This window comes from Propithecus coquereli, unplaced genomic scaffold (assembly GCF_000956105.1).
Source record: "Propithecus coquereli isolate 6110/MARCELLA unplaced genomic scaffold, Pcoq_1.0 Scaffold45, whole genome shotgun sequence".
Lineage (NCBI taxonomy): Eukaryota > Metazoa > Chordata > Mammalia > Primates > Indriidae > Propithecus > Propithecus coquereli.
The window spans coordinates 3,234,925-3,249,147 of NW_012150285.1; the positions used below are offsets into that span (position 1 = coordinate 3,234,925).

Below are 14,223 nucleotides of genomic sequence, written 5' to 3' on the forward strand. Positions count from 1 at the left end.
GCCATTAATAATACTATGTTTACTTAATATATTTCTCTACACATACACACAAATAATACAAATAAAATAAATGTAAGCATCTCAAGGCTCAAGATTTAGACGGGCATTATTGAAAAAAACGAGTATTTCATGTTTGAACAATGAATAACATCAAATTGAGAATAACATGGACAAAGATAATATAAACCAATAACCTGGAGTTTTAGGAATTTTATAGTTAATTTCATCAAACCAAGCACCTAATAAGCCTATTGGTACTACCTTTTCAGAAAATAGAAACCTAGGCCAGGTGTGGTAACTTATGCTTATAATCCTAGTACTCTGGAAGGCCGAGGCAGGGATTGCTTGAGACCAGGAATTTGAGACCAGCCTATGCAACACAGCAAGCCATGTCTCTACAAAAAAATTTAAAAATTAAGTGGGTATAGTGGTCCACACCTGTAGTCCCAGCTACTCAGAAGGCTGAGGCAGGAAGATCACTTGAGCCCAGAAATTTGAGGTTGCAGTGAGCTAAGATGACGCCACTGCACTCTAGCCCAGGCAATATAGCAAGATTCCGTCTAAAAAAAAGAAGAAGAAAAGAAAATAGAATGCTAATAAACAAATGTAAATGTGCTCTCTTACAACTCTATGAAAATACTAGCTTAAAAAATCAATTGCATAATAAAATTCATAATTGGAAAGGTTAAGAAAAAAATACATCATGAAATACTCTGAAGTGGAAAATGGAAAAAATGTGCCCTCAATTAAAATCAATTGTATCCACATCCCATTGTTGACTGTTTATAATTTTAATACTGCCTTATTTAGGGATTATGAGAAATACGGTTGGCCCTGAACAAGGGTTTGAACTGTGCAGGTCCATTTTCATGCAAATTTTTAAAAATAAATATATTGGAAAATTTTTTGGATATTTGTAACAATTTGAAAAAACTCGCAGACAAAACACATAGCCTAGAAATATCAAAAAAATTAAGAAAGGTATGTAATGAATACATAAAATATATGTAGATACTAGTCATTTTATTGTTTACTATCATAAAATATACACAAATCCATTTATAAAAAGCTAAAATTTATCAAAACTTATGCACATACTTACAGATCATATGTGGCACCATTTGCAGCAGAGAGAAAAGTAAGCAAATGCAAAAATGTGGTATTAAATCATAACTCCATAAATTTAACTGTAGTACATACCGTACTATTATAATAATCTCATAGCCACCTCCTGTTGCTATTGCAGGGAGCTCAAGTGTTGCAAATATTCACTTAAACTGCCTTGTGATGCTAATCATAGCCGCTTGAGCAGTTCATCTCTCTAGTAAATTGAGTATCTCAGAAAAGGGGATCTCTTGCAGTTCTCATGAATTTTTCATTGTGTTCAGTACAATACTATAAACCTTGACTAACACCGTGGGACCCATATGAAGTACCACTAATGTTCTGGAAGTGCTCCCAAGAAGCAGAGAAAAGTCATAACATTACAAAAAAAGTTGAATTGTTTGATATGTACCATAGATTGAGATCTGCAGCTGTGATTGCCAGCCATTTCAAGATAAATGAACCCCGCATAAGGACCATTGTAAAAAAGGAAAAGGAAAACCATGAAGCCATCACTGCAGCTACACCGGCGGGTGCAAAAACCTTGCACTTTTTGTAAAATACCTTTTTTTTATTTTCTATTGAAAATGCTGTTTTTATGTGGGTGCAAAATTGCCATAAGAAAGGCATACCTATAGACCTATAGAATATGATTCAAAAAAAAAGCACAGTTATTATATGATAACTTACAGCAAAAGGTAGGTGAAGGATCTAAAGCTGGAGACTTTAATGCAGCAAAGGATGGTTCGATAATTTTAGAAAGAGGTTTGGCTTAAAAAATGTCAAGATAACAGAAGCAGCTTCCACTGACCAAGAGGCAGCAGATAATTTCCCAGACACCATTAAGAAAATCATTGAGCAGAAAGGATATCTGCTTGAACAAATTTTTAATGCAGACAAAAGCATCCTCTTCTGGAAAAATGTCTCAAAGGACATTAATTAGTAAGGAGGAGAAGTGAGCATCAGGATTTAAGGCAGGAAGGGATAGGCTAACTCTACTGTTTTATGTAACTTCAGTCAGGCTTATGATCAGGACTGCCCTTATCTATAAATTGGCAAACCCTGGATCCCTGAAGGGAAAAGATAAGCACCAGCTGCCAGTCTTTCGGTAGTACAAAAATAAAGCGTGGACAACAATGTCCCTTTTTCTGGATTGGTTTTATCTTTGTCCCTGAAGTCAGAAAGTACCTTGCCAGTAAGAAACTGCCTTTTAAATTTCTTTTAATATTGTACAATGCCCCCAGCCATCCAGAACCCCCTGAGTTCAACTTCGAAGGTGTTGAAGTGGTCTACTTGCCCCCAAACACAACAACGCTATTTCAGCCTCTAGATTAGGGAATCATAAGGTCCTTTTAGTCTCATTACACACAGTACTCTAAGGAAAGGATTGTCAATGCTATGTAAGAAAACCCTGATAGAAAGAACATCAAGAAAGTCTGGAAGAATTACACCATTGAAGATGCCAGAAAAAGACATGAAAGCCATCGAGCCTGAAACAATCAATTCCTGCTAGAGAAAACTGTGTCCAGACATTGTGCATGAATTCACAAGTTTTATGACAGAAAGGAAATTAAGAAAAAGATTGCAAACAAGGGGGGGAAGGGTTTCAAGATATGGATCTTGAAGAAATTCAAGAGCTAATAGACACCACACCACAAGAATTAACAGAAGACAAATTGATGGAGACGAGTGCTTCTGTACCAGTGCCACAAGATGAGGAAGAAGACATAGGAGCAGCAATGCTAGAACACAAATTGACATTAGACAATATGGTAGAAGGGTTCTGATTATTCAATAGTTTTTGACTTCTTTTACGACATGCACCTTTCTCTAATACGGACACTGAAATTAAAGAAAACAGAGGGAAAAGAATTGATACCATATAGAAACATTTTTATAAAGATGAAAAAGCAAAAAACGTCAGACAGAAAGTATGATGTATTTCCATAATGTTACACTAACTGTGCCTGCCTCTTCTGCCTCCCCTTCCACCTCCTCTACCTCTTCCACCTCCACCACCTCTCAGACAAGAAGACCAACCCCTCCTCTTCCTCCTCCTCTTCAGCCTACTGGACATAAAGATCGTGAAGATGAAGACTTTTATCATGATCGACTTCCACTTAACGAATGGAATAGTAAGTATATTTTCTCTTCCTTTTGACTTCTTAATAACATTTTCTGCTCTCTAGTTTGTTTTATTATAAGAACATAATATATATACATACAACATACAAAATATGTGTTAATCTATGTTATCAGTAAAGCTTCTAGTCAACAGTAGGCTATTAGTAGCTAAGTTTGTGGGTAGTCAAAAGTTATAGACAGATTTTCAAGTGTATGTGTGGTTGGCTCCTATAACCCTCACCTTGTTCAAGGTACAAATGTACATAAAATTAAGGATCCTGAATTTAGCCTTGACTAAGAACAATAAATAAATTTTCTTTGAATATTAATGTATTTATACATGTCTTTGACAATATCTAGTCTATAATTGTTTTCTAGTTCTGTAGCTGGGAATATCTCCCATCTACTTTCTAGATAACCATCACCATTGTTGTCTTAAACCAATGAAACAAACTGTAAACACCCATTACCATTTCTACACAGATATAATCTGTTAGAACATCTAGATCAATATCCATGGTGTCCATCAAATAGGAAAAATGCTTTATTATGTGGGATTTGGTGGCGATATCAACTATGTGCAAATAGGTAAAATGAAATAAAAACTATGGGAATTATTGGATATATCTGGCCTAGATGCTGCTAACATCTGAAAGCTTAAATAATTATCTAATTCTCCAAACTTATCTAATTCTATATTTTATATAAAACATTAAAACAAAGTCTGTATCTTTAATTTAAACACATCATTATTTTCTATTTACACTATTTGATTAGTGCTAAGGAGAAAAATAAATCACAAAAAGAGTACAGGAAGGGTTGCAGAGGCATGGATTATAATATTAAAGAAAAAGAACAGGAAAGACCTTAATAAGAAAATGATATTTGGGCAAAGTCTGGAAAGTCAAAGGCAGCTCCTCTACCCTGATCTTTTTTGCAGAGTATGATTATAAGCAAAAGGAACAATAAGTGCAAAGAACAATAGCTGGCCCAGAATGTTGAAGGAAATGCAAGGAGACAAACATATCTCCAGCAAAGGGACTAAGAAGGATATAAGAGACGAAGTCAGAGAAGTAAAGATAGGGTATATTGAAAGCAGACTGTATAGGTCCTGCGGGATCTTCAAGGAGGTTGGATTTTATTCCAAATGAAATGGAAAACCATGGGAAGGTTAAGAGAAGGGTGATGTGAGCCAACTTACTTTTTATGGCTTTAATTTTTAGAGAAGTTTTAGGTCCACAACAAACTTGAGAGGAAGGTGAAGAGATTTCCCATTCAACTTATTTTTTCACCACCACTGGGACTGGTATGTTGAGAACAGACTGTAGGAGCACTGGAGTGGAATCAGATGCAATCCTCCAAATGTAAAATGTTGCTCTCTTGGACTGAGAAATGAAGTATTGGGGCAGATTCTGAACATATTCTGGAGGTAGAACAGTCAGGAGTTGCTGATAGGTTGGATATGGGTGAGGAGAGAAAAGGAATCAAAGCTGACTCCAAGGTTTTTAGCTTGAACATCATGATCGATTTTGTTGCCATTAAGTGAGATGAAGAAGACTGTGCAAAGAACAGTATTGAGGAGGAAAGTTCTGCCATTCAGTTTGGGGCATACTAAATTTGAAATGACTTAACAAATGTCGTTAGGAATCTTCAAATAGGCAGTCAAGTATGCAAGCCTGGAGTTCAGGAGAACTCTGGGATAGAAATAAAACTTTAGGAGTTAACAGCCTACCAATGTTATTCAAAACTATAGTTAATTAATGATATGATTACTTTAAAACTCTATTTGATATAACTTTCATCCAAAGAAAACTTTAAGACTTAAAGAATAACAGTAAACAATTTGTCCTCTCAAATAATCAAAGTAGAGATCACGGTCCAACATATTAATCCTCAGAAACAAAAATCACTATTTGTAATTCTTGTAAAAGACGCTATAATTTGGGTGATAACAAGAACAATCACCTAAGGTTTAGAAATGCTAAGTTACTACTTTGTCTCACAGCAAATTTTATAACTACATAGACACATTTGCTTCATGCACTCTCTTATAAAATAGGAAGATTATTTATTTATATATTTTCCAAGTTCATGATGACCATAACTTCATATAAAGTATAACTTTAAAAAACTGCTTTTCCTACTTTCACTATAGCATCAAAAGTATTTTATGACAAATATTTGAGTTTGTGAGTACAGTGTGCTTTAGGATGTTAGGCAAGACGAACTGCCCCAGTCTTCATGGTGGAAGAGAGATATTTCTAGAGGAAATAACATAAAAATTCTGACTGAAAAACAGTGTTTAGCAGAGTGGCAGAATGCTTAGCGTGGAGGTCATAGCTTGGCTTCCAGGTAAAACAGAGATTGATATTTTCAGGAAATTACAATAATATCAGCAGAAATAGGTTCAAGATATTTCTGTAGACATTGAAAGCAATGGATAAGCATAACCACAAATCACTTGTCAGGTTGTTAGGTTATTGACAAGTCATTAGAGCTGTCACCAACACCCTCACTTCATTCAACAAAGATTTTTCAAATGCCTAGTATGTGACAGGCTCTGTTCTAGATGCTCTGGACACACTAAATAAAACAGATAAAGATACCTGTCCTAGTGATTTTAGTGTGACTAAAATATACAATAAATAGGAATAAAATTTAAAAACTATATAACTTTGTTCAAAACAATTCTACAACTACTCTCTATTAATCTTATTAAGCATTCAAAGCTTTATACACTTATTTGAAGATGATACTTCATAATATAATAACACAAATATATATAATACACAAATTAGTTTCTATGAAAGAATGAGTTTATTAAGATAATCATAACGCAATATATACAGATAGACAGGCCACTATGTCTGTAGTTGTTAAGCAAAGTCAGACAATCCCCGATAGCACAGAAAACTGAAATTAAAAAGTTCAATAATGAATACGTGACAGGAATATTCCCAATTATCACTTTTACAGATTGTAATTCTTACATTAAATTTGCCTTTCTTGTTCAGCAACAGAAAAGTGAAACAATGATTTATACTGCTGTCAAAACAAAAATACCACTTCTTATCTTAAAGTAGAACACAATTTGAGAGGTAATATAATTAATCATGAGCTGCAAATATTCAGAGGCATCTTTGGAGAGAATGTAGGGGCCGTCCCTGGGCAAATTGGCTTAAGCCCAGAGTCAGCGAAACTGGGTGTGCTCTCCTTGGTGCCAGAGGTCAACAGGTCCGCACATGGCCTGTTGGACAAACGGAACTATTCCTCATGACAGATAGCTTTATGATAGATAACCAAGCGCCTGGGGTCTTGCAAACAAGCCAAGGCATCTCATTGTCCTGCATACGGTAATGAGATAAAGAAGTTAAGATACAAGAAGTTAAGATGCAAACGTCTGCTTCCCTTAAGCAATCGTCTGGAAGGAATGAAAATGTGTTTCCTCAAGACGCCCAAGGTAGTCACGTGCCAGGAAGTAGCTGCCGGACATAGAAAAACTATATAATAAAGCGACTGGTAGAATTAACTACTTCAGTCTTGTATGTCCCTGTGTGTGTCTGTGTGTTTCTTTCTGTGTCCATCCCCCATTCTGCAATCCGGGCGGCCACAGAGAACATGCAAAACTATTTTCCAGATGAAAAAGCTAAATTCCAACTTACTTACATTTATAGTAAGTTAAAAAGGGGCAGAGGGAGCTAATCACTACTAACAACATGACACGAGGCGGTCCTCAAACTTTCATTTCCCACCATTCCAAGTTAACTCGATTTTAATCTTGTTCCAGTCTGCTGGGTAAAGGCAGAAGACAACTGATCATCAAAATAGTGACTACATCAGATACTGTGCATTCTGGGACCATGGTAGACACTGGGAACACAAATAAAACTACATTACAGTTATTACCTTCCTAGCATTTCCTAGACCTAGAGGAAGACTGACATATACATGAGTACTTTTCAAAATAATGATGATTTTTTTTTTTTTTGCAACCCATGTACCTTTTAGTTCTCCCATTCTCCCAGTTAAGTACATTCCAAATAGCTTTTAGGTAATCAAGTCTGACATTTTTATACTGAAGGTAATAAGCTAACTCCTGTACATCAGTCCCCATTCCTTGCAATGGATCCTAATTAGAACAAGCAGTGATCTGTCAGGGTCTTTTTTACTTAATAAAATCAAGACAACCCCAGTTGAAACCTTGAACGCCAATGGATACATCTGTCAACTTCTCCTCAAGTTAGTCAAAGGAACCAAAGCAATATCTGATGGCTTCCAGCAACTTCCCTTTGAGTTCTCCACCACCACTGAAGCTTAGGCTTTTCCATAACATGGTAAGAGTGATGTGGCCTCCATCACTGAACTTCAGTGCAATCTGAAGAGCCACCTGAATTATAACATCACCCTTGGCCAGGGCTTCTTTATATTTGTCCTTGGTAGCATTCAAGTTTTTCACACAATTGGTGTGATGCTTTCTGTGGTGCAGCTAAATGATCTGTGTATTAATGTTAGGCCCCGGGAACCATAATCATAACACAAATCTAGAAGGCTCTGTAGAAACATTAGAACACCCAAGAAAGTAAATATGAACAAGCGATCGAAAGCAAGGGCTCTGGAGCAAGATTGTCTGTGTTCGAATTCTGGTTCTAACAATTACTAGTTGTGTGACTTTGGGCAAGATAATTAATTTCTCTGTTTTTCTGTTTTCTCATGAATAAAAGAAGTATTTTGATATCATCTTACTTCCAGGACAATTATCACAATGAAATAAGATTCTATATTAAAAGAGCTTACAACAGAATCTGGTACATACTAAGCATGCACTTAGTATTAGCTCTCTCTGTTATATCTGCCTGGAGACATAATGGAATGTTTTATGGAACTGTGACATTTGAGTTAAATTTTGAAGGAGGAAGTACAAGAAGACATTTGTTAGATGGGTGAGGAGAGAACAGATATTCCAGGGAAAGTGTTCAAAGACAGGTGAGAATACAGGCAAGAGGTTTAACATGAAGTGCAGAGTACATGGGGGGGTACTGAGGAGGTGAGAAACGGGTGGTCAGGAGCCTGGACATACAGCGGGGGCGGCATCCTGAAAGGCACTCTACATCACGCTGAGCCATTCAGACCACAAATGCATCCTCAAAGCCAGTGAAGTGCTGCCAAAACTCATTAGCATTCAAAAGCAAGAGTGACACCGGTAGTAGGCAGTGCTCCACTGTGAGACTCCAGTCCAAAGAGAGAAGTAAAGGAAAGATGTCACTTTAATATTTATGGCTCTTCTTTTTCTGCAAAGCTCGCCAAGAGCACCAGGTATGAAAGTGCACCAGAGTTCTCATTAGCCTTGTCAAGGATTACAACTACGGATCTTTCCGGCAGCGATCCTTTCGGGAAGTCGTATGTGCAAATCTGTATGAGGAAGGAAAGCCAGCTGCCTCACACGGTCTAAGGTTCACTCCTTTAAGCCTAGATGTCAGTTTGCCAGTCACACAGAGGAAGGAAGCTTCCACTGATACTCTATGCGCTCGAGTTCTATGAATAGGGACCTTCATTTGCCTGTACAGTACAGGGCCATTCAAGAGCAATTAAATTTGGTTAAAATAAGAAAGAATTGCTTTTTAAGGAAAAAAAAAAAGAAGGTTTGAGGGAATTGCAAAAGTTGATTGTGCTAGAGCTCTTTTACACAGGTTTGTTTTAGTTCTCAATTGTCAAGTCGTATTTAAGCTGGTCTCTTACTCTGAAATATGATAACCTTTCCTTTCTCTGAGTTCTTTCTCCTAAATTAATAGCACTGTCTCTAATTCCATGCGCAGCAAGCAAAGAGTTTATTTTACCAGATAACAGTAGGTCTGGTGATCAGCCAATGTCTAAAGAACCACTAGCCAACTCAGTAGTAGGCCAAAGACTGCAACTGATATATAGATATTACTCACTAAATCACTTTAAAATTGTCTTTCATCTTCTCTACAAGCTAATATTATTCATGTTGAATTCTGACACATCTGAAAGTAGGAAAAAAAAAGATACTTGCCTATAAAAATAAAATCATCTAGGGTTTTGAAAGAAGAAGAAATAAATATATTAGATGCATTCTAATGTATAACAGAAGGTAGTTTAAAATTAAAAAAAAAAAACCTTCAGGTTTTGAATTAAATTACAAGATAAATTAGAGGAAAAATGTCCAAAACTAGAGTATACTAAAAATTATGCTGAAAATTGCATTTAAAGTTGACTCTTCAGTGAGAGAATTTAGGGAACACTGCAACTCTTTATAACATCTGTGTATATGTCTGTTTCTTCTTTGCTAAGGAACAAAACATCGATGGTCAAAAACAAAAAAAAAAAAGTTTGGTTTCCTCTCACCACTCCTAGCTCAGGTCACATTTCCCCATGATTAAAGGAAGGAAGTGGAGGAGCAAAAGCAGCAATGCAGACCAGCTCTCAGTCACAGTTTGGCAGTTGCCTTGAAGTCCTAACGATTACACCAATTGCCCTTAATTACTTCTCCAAAGGTACGGAGGAAAGAAAAATTTATTTCGGATCCAATAAAATTCTGGCTTTTAAATACCTCAACATAATCATTAACAATTACACAAAATGATGCGGATGGCTCAGTATTTATAAAACTCTATGTTTATATATATTGTTGGAGCTAATCATGAGTATAAAAATTCATGATAAATGCTTCCATGGTACCATCTTAAGGACCCTAAGAACATGTATTGCTTTTCCCTAAAGATAGAAAGACTCTTAACTTGGTAGAAATAGTACACTTGAAGACTGGACTTCCAGAAATAAATGTTGAGATATAAAATTGAATTCTTCCTCCCTTACATCCTCACTATCTCACATGTGGTAATAGAATTTGTCACAGTTGTTGACAGCACAACAGATATCATGGTAATCCATTGACATTGAGCATTTTCTATAAATTAACTGTCCATTTATTCCTGAGGTAAAAAGTATTTATGTAGTTTCAGATGCTTTGACAATCCAAAATAAAAACTTTAATTAGAATTTGCACTACTAAGTTCTCTCCTTTCTTTCCTCAAGTTTACCAGTTATTTGGAAAAAGATTCTTAAACAACACAAATCAAGTGGGTCATAATGATTACCTGACTTATTAATAAAAACCATATTATATATATGATATATATCATCCAATCAATTAAATTAACATAAAAATATCAGAAATTTGTCATTATTTTCCTTATTTGAAATAAATGTATAATTTTCTTAGCTTCTTAAAAATTCAAAGTTGACCCTGGTCTTCCATTAACAACCTTAGAGAGAATACAAAAGTACATTCTTAATCCAGCAACAAATGTATAAAAAAAAAAAATTGGAAATTATTATGCCTTCTACTCTGATACAGATAATCTTATAGAATCAATCACATAATTAGGTATACAAATGATCAAAAATTACCTTTCTCCAAATTTAGGACACTGAAAAATTTTAAAATGCATTCTATGACCCTATTTGTTATCCAATTTTCTTTAAATCAAGCATTTTCACTTACTCTGCCTTCTCACTAATCTAAACTCCAGTACATACACATGTAAGTACTATCTGGTAATTTGATCAAGTCTCAGGCTTCTATTATTTAAAGATTTTTTAATCACTATTACAGTCTCACTCAGAAAAACTGTGAATACCCTAAGGATATTCCCTGAATACCCTAAAGACATAATGATTATGTCTTTATGAGAGTATTCAGCTAACAATTTTTTGTGTCTTAGTTTCCTCATTTACTAAGTAAGAAGGTAGGATCGATTAGCAATTTCTATCATCTTTAGCACTAGCATTCTCTTTTAAAAAAATTCATCTAAACATCTTTTTTCTTTTAAAAACTCAGCTTTTTATTACACACTCTCTACTAAGCTTGATTTGAGTCCTTGATATCATTAAATAGGCAGTGACTCAATAAATTAACCAGACTGAAGACAATTTGTTTCAGAAAGAATATTTTTAGAAAGGTGACTATTTACACATTTTTGTCAGATAGAAATCCAACACACAAATTCGAAAAGAGGTGTTGTATGACTCACTGTAGTTTACTGATAACGTAACTTGTACACCAATGTGGTCCTTCTATTTTAGTCACAAATTGAGAGAGATATAGAATTTAAAAATATGTAATTCAATTATAAGCAATCATACTATCTATGTAAATACATTTCTCATTTTGCAACTTCATAATTTTGTTTAAAACTATGCAGATACCTCTTAGAGAGTAACTTTTATAAAGCAGCCCCTCAGTATTAACTGTGAAGCAAATTATCACTTTAAGATATTAATAAACTTAATTTCAAAACTAATAGGCAACTAAGTGAAAGAATCTATAGTAAACTGACCATATATGTGCCACCTGAACTGAGGCCATGTGTACAAAGCATACAGGAAGGTGTTTCTCATCAGCAACCTGTTATTCTTCATTGTTTCCCTACTACGGACGTGGTCAATTTTGAATTTAAAAAACGGAAAGACACAGTATTAATAATCTTAGCAAACACTGCATTTGTTATCAGACACATATCTGATCTTTCAATTGATTTCTGATTAAATGACCAAAGGGACAGATTTGATCTCTTTGCAAGGTTGGATTAGCACATACTCTGGAAGCCAGCACCATTTCACCTGCTGATCCCGGGCACTCAAAACAACACTCCTGCAGGGCTTACTACGGATTGCTGACTAGCTTACAAAGTTCCTCCCAAAACTGATCAACAATTTGCAAGACACAGTATTGGCTTAACTGGCAAAGGCTGAATATCATTTTAATTAATAAAAGGACAATGCAATTAGATACTATTTTTCTTAGTATTCAATTATAGCTAACTTTTACTTAAACTGTTACTAAAAATAAAAACCCTTATATAAAACCATCTATCTTAAGAGGACCATAGTGTAGCCACGATATATTCCAGGTAAATCCCAAGTCCTATCTATAATGGACTAACTGCCAAACAAACAAAAATCCATAAATTCCTGAGGTAAATCATTTATGTTAATCATTGGCAAATATACAAAACATAAGACTCACGTTAATGTAATTGAATATTTATAAAAATTACACATAAACTTTTTATTCTAATCATAGTAAATGTTGAAAATTTTTTAAAGTATGGTAAATATTTCCAAGTTATAGTTTGAATTTTCAAAGTAAAATATGACTATGTGTTAAGCAATAAATCTTTAATCCATTCACATCCAAGAACCTTCCTCTGTATTATGTTCTTCAGAGTCTAACTTTATTATTAATCCTGAACTTTTTAAGGCTTTAATGTTTTAATTTTATATGAAAATAGGCTCTATTTTAAATTATCTTTGGGTTTAGCAACCAAATCATACCACTGCACCTCAGTGAAATCAACATCGTAGTATCATGCTGGGATATAATACCTTTATTTAGAAACTGGTATAATATACCACTCGTTGTTTCAACTACAAATCTAAAGGCTAGTATTAGAACTAGACACTGGGTTTATTTTTCCCTCATATGGTGATTCACACCTTGAAAGCCAGTGTTCTTGTTTTAAGCATTAATACATTATTATTTCCTTTTTGAAGTTTATTAGGAGACAAGAATTTCTACAAAAAGTAGGTTTAAGTAAATATTTGGCCTCCCATTAAGCAATAAGAACCAAAGCAACTTGATAAAAACAAATACCCAAATCTTACAATATGCATATCTAAATTATCGTATGACTTTCAAAACTTTTCATCAGAAAAAACAAGCAGAAACCCAACAACATCTGATCCTTACACTTTGCTATTTCTCACATCACTTGGCTTTATAACAATAAGCAAAGTTATTTTTCCACCATTTTTTTGATGTGGTACTGAGATGTTTATTTAAAAGTGTTTCAAGTACGTAGCTGGATTGAAAATAGAACATTATGCATCAGAAAGGTAGATATTTGATTTTTTATATTCTTAGAGATTTACAGAAAGGTCCAATATGGAAAAGAAACAAATACCTTCAGTGAAATAATCCCTGAATTCATACAATGGTGTCACTTGAGCTTATATTTCATCTGTCACTGAAAAAAAAAATCTCAGTTTTTATATTTTTAAATAAATAGCTGCCATTACAATACTCTTGTCTGTGTGTGTGTGTGTGTGACGTGCTGGAAAAGAAATGGTATATCCATTCTTCCTTAATCAAGTGTCCTTTTCCAGTATCACTGTAGTTAGAGGGGCATTAAGAGGCCTCATGCACTGTGGCAGAAGCCTGAATTCCAAATAATAAATAAAACCAGCAGAGGGCAGAACTGCTGACCGAACTGACCGATCCAACCGGTGAGCAGGTACCAAAGGTAAAATGCGAACTTTTAGATGGACCCACTTTCAAAGGCTTTCTTATTTATCCTCGAAAATGTGAAAATGAATGACTCAACGTAATTAACACAACTCATCTCAAAATTCAGATACGGTCCCAGTGGAGCTCCGGCCGTATTCACCGGGAGGAATCACACGGAGGAACAATCCGGCGCCGCCTCTGCTCGGGCAGGCGAGAGCCCCTGCGCGAGTGGAAGGCGGACACCTGGCAGCCGGGCTCGGCCTCCGGGAGGACGGACTCCCACCAGGGAACTCAGACCTTGGCGTCGAGGCCCTGTGCCAGACCCAGGTTTCCGCCGAAGCCGGCGCCCGCGGGACCGACAATCTTTCCTCCCGTCGCCTGCCCTCCCCGCCCTCGCTCCCACCCCGTCCTCCCCGCGCTCCGGCCGAGCCCGCTTTCCGCGCTGGCGTGCCGGGCTCCCCGGCCTCCGAGGCGCCTCCGCCAGCCGCGTCCGCAGCACCCAGCGGGCCGCTCGGCCGGACGCCCCTTCGGGAAGGTGGGGGCAGAGGAGGGGGGGCGGAGGGAGGCGAGGTCGCTCTCCCTCCCGGGGTTCTGACCGGGCCGCGGGCTTCCAAGCAGGTCCGGTCGCCGAATGTGCGGCGGTGCCACGTAGGAACTTTCCTTACCTCTCCCCACCCCCGCCCCCACCC

The 14,223-nt window shown here is 36.4% G+C and overlaps 1 protein-coding gene across 1 annotated transcript in view; it reads right to left on the reverse strand.

The window, feature by feature from the left end:
- COL11A1 (collagen, type XI, alpha 1) overlaps positions 1 to 14,223 on the reverse strand; it is a 221,557-nt gene that overhangs the window by 206,451 nt on the left and 883 nt on the right. The gene's annotated exons all lie outside the window — the stretch shown is intronic.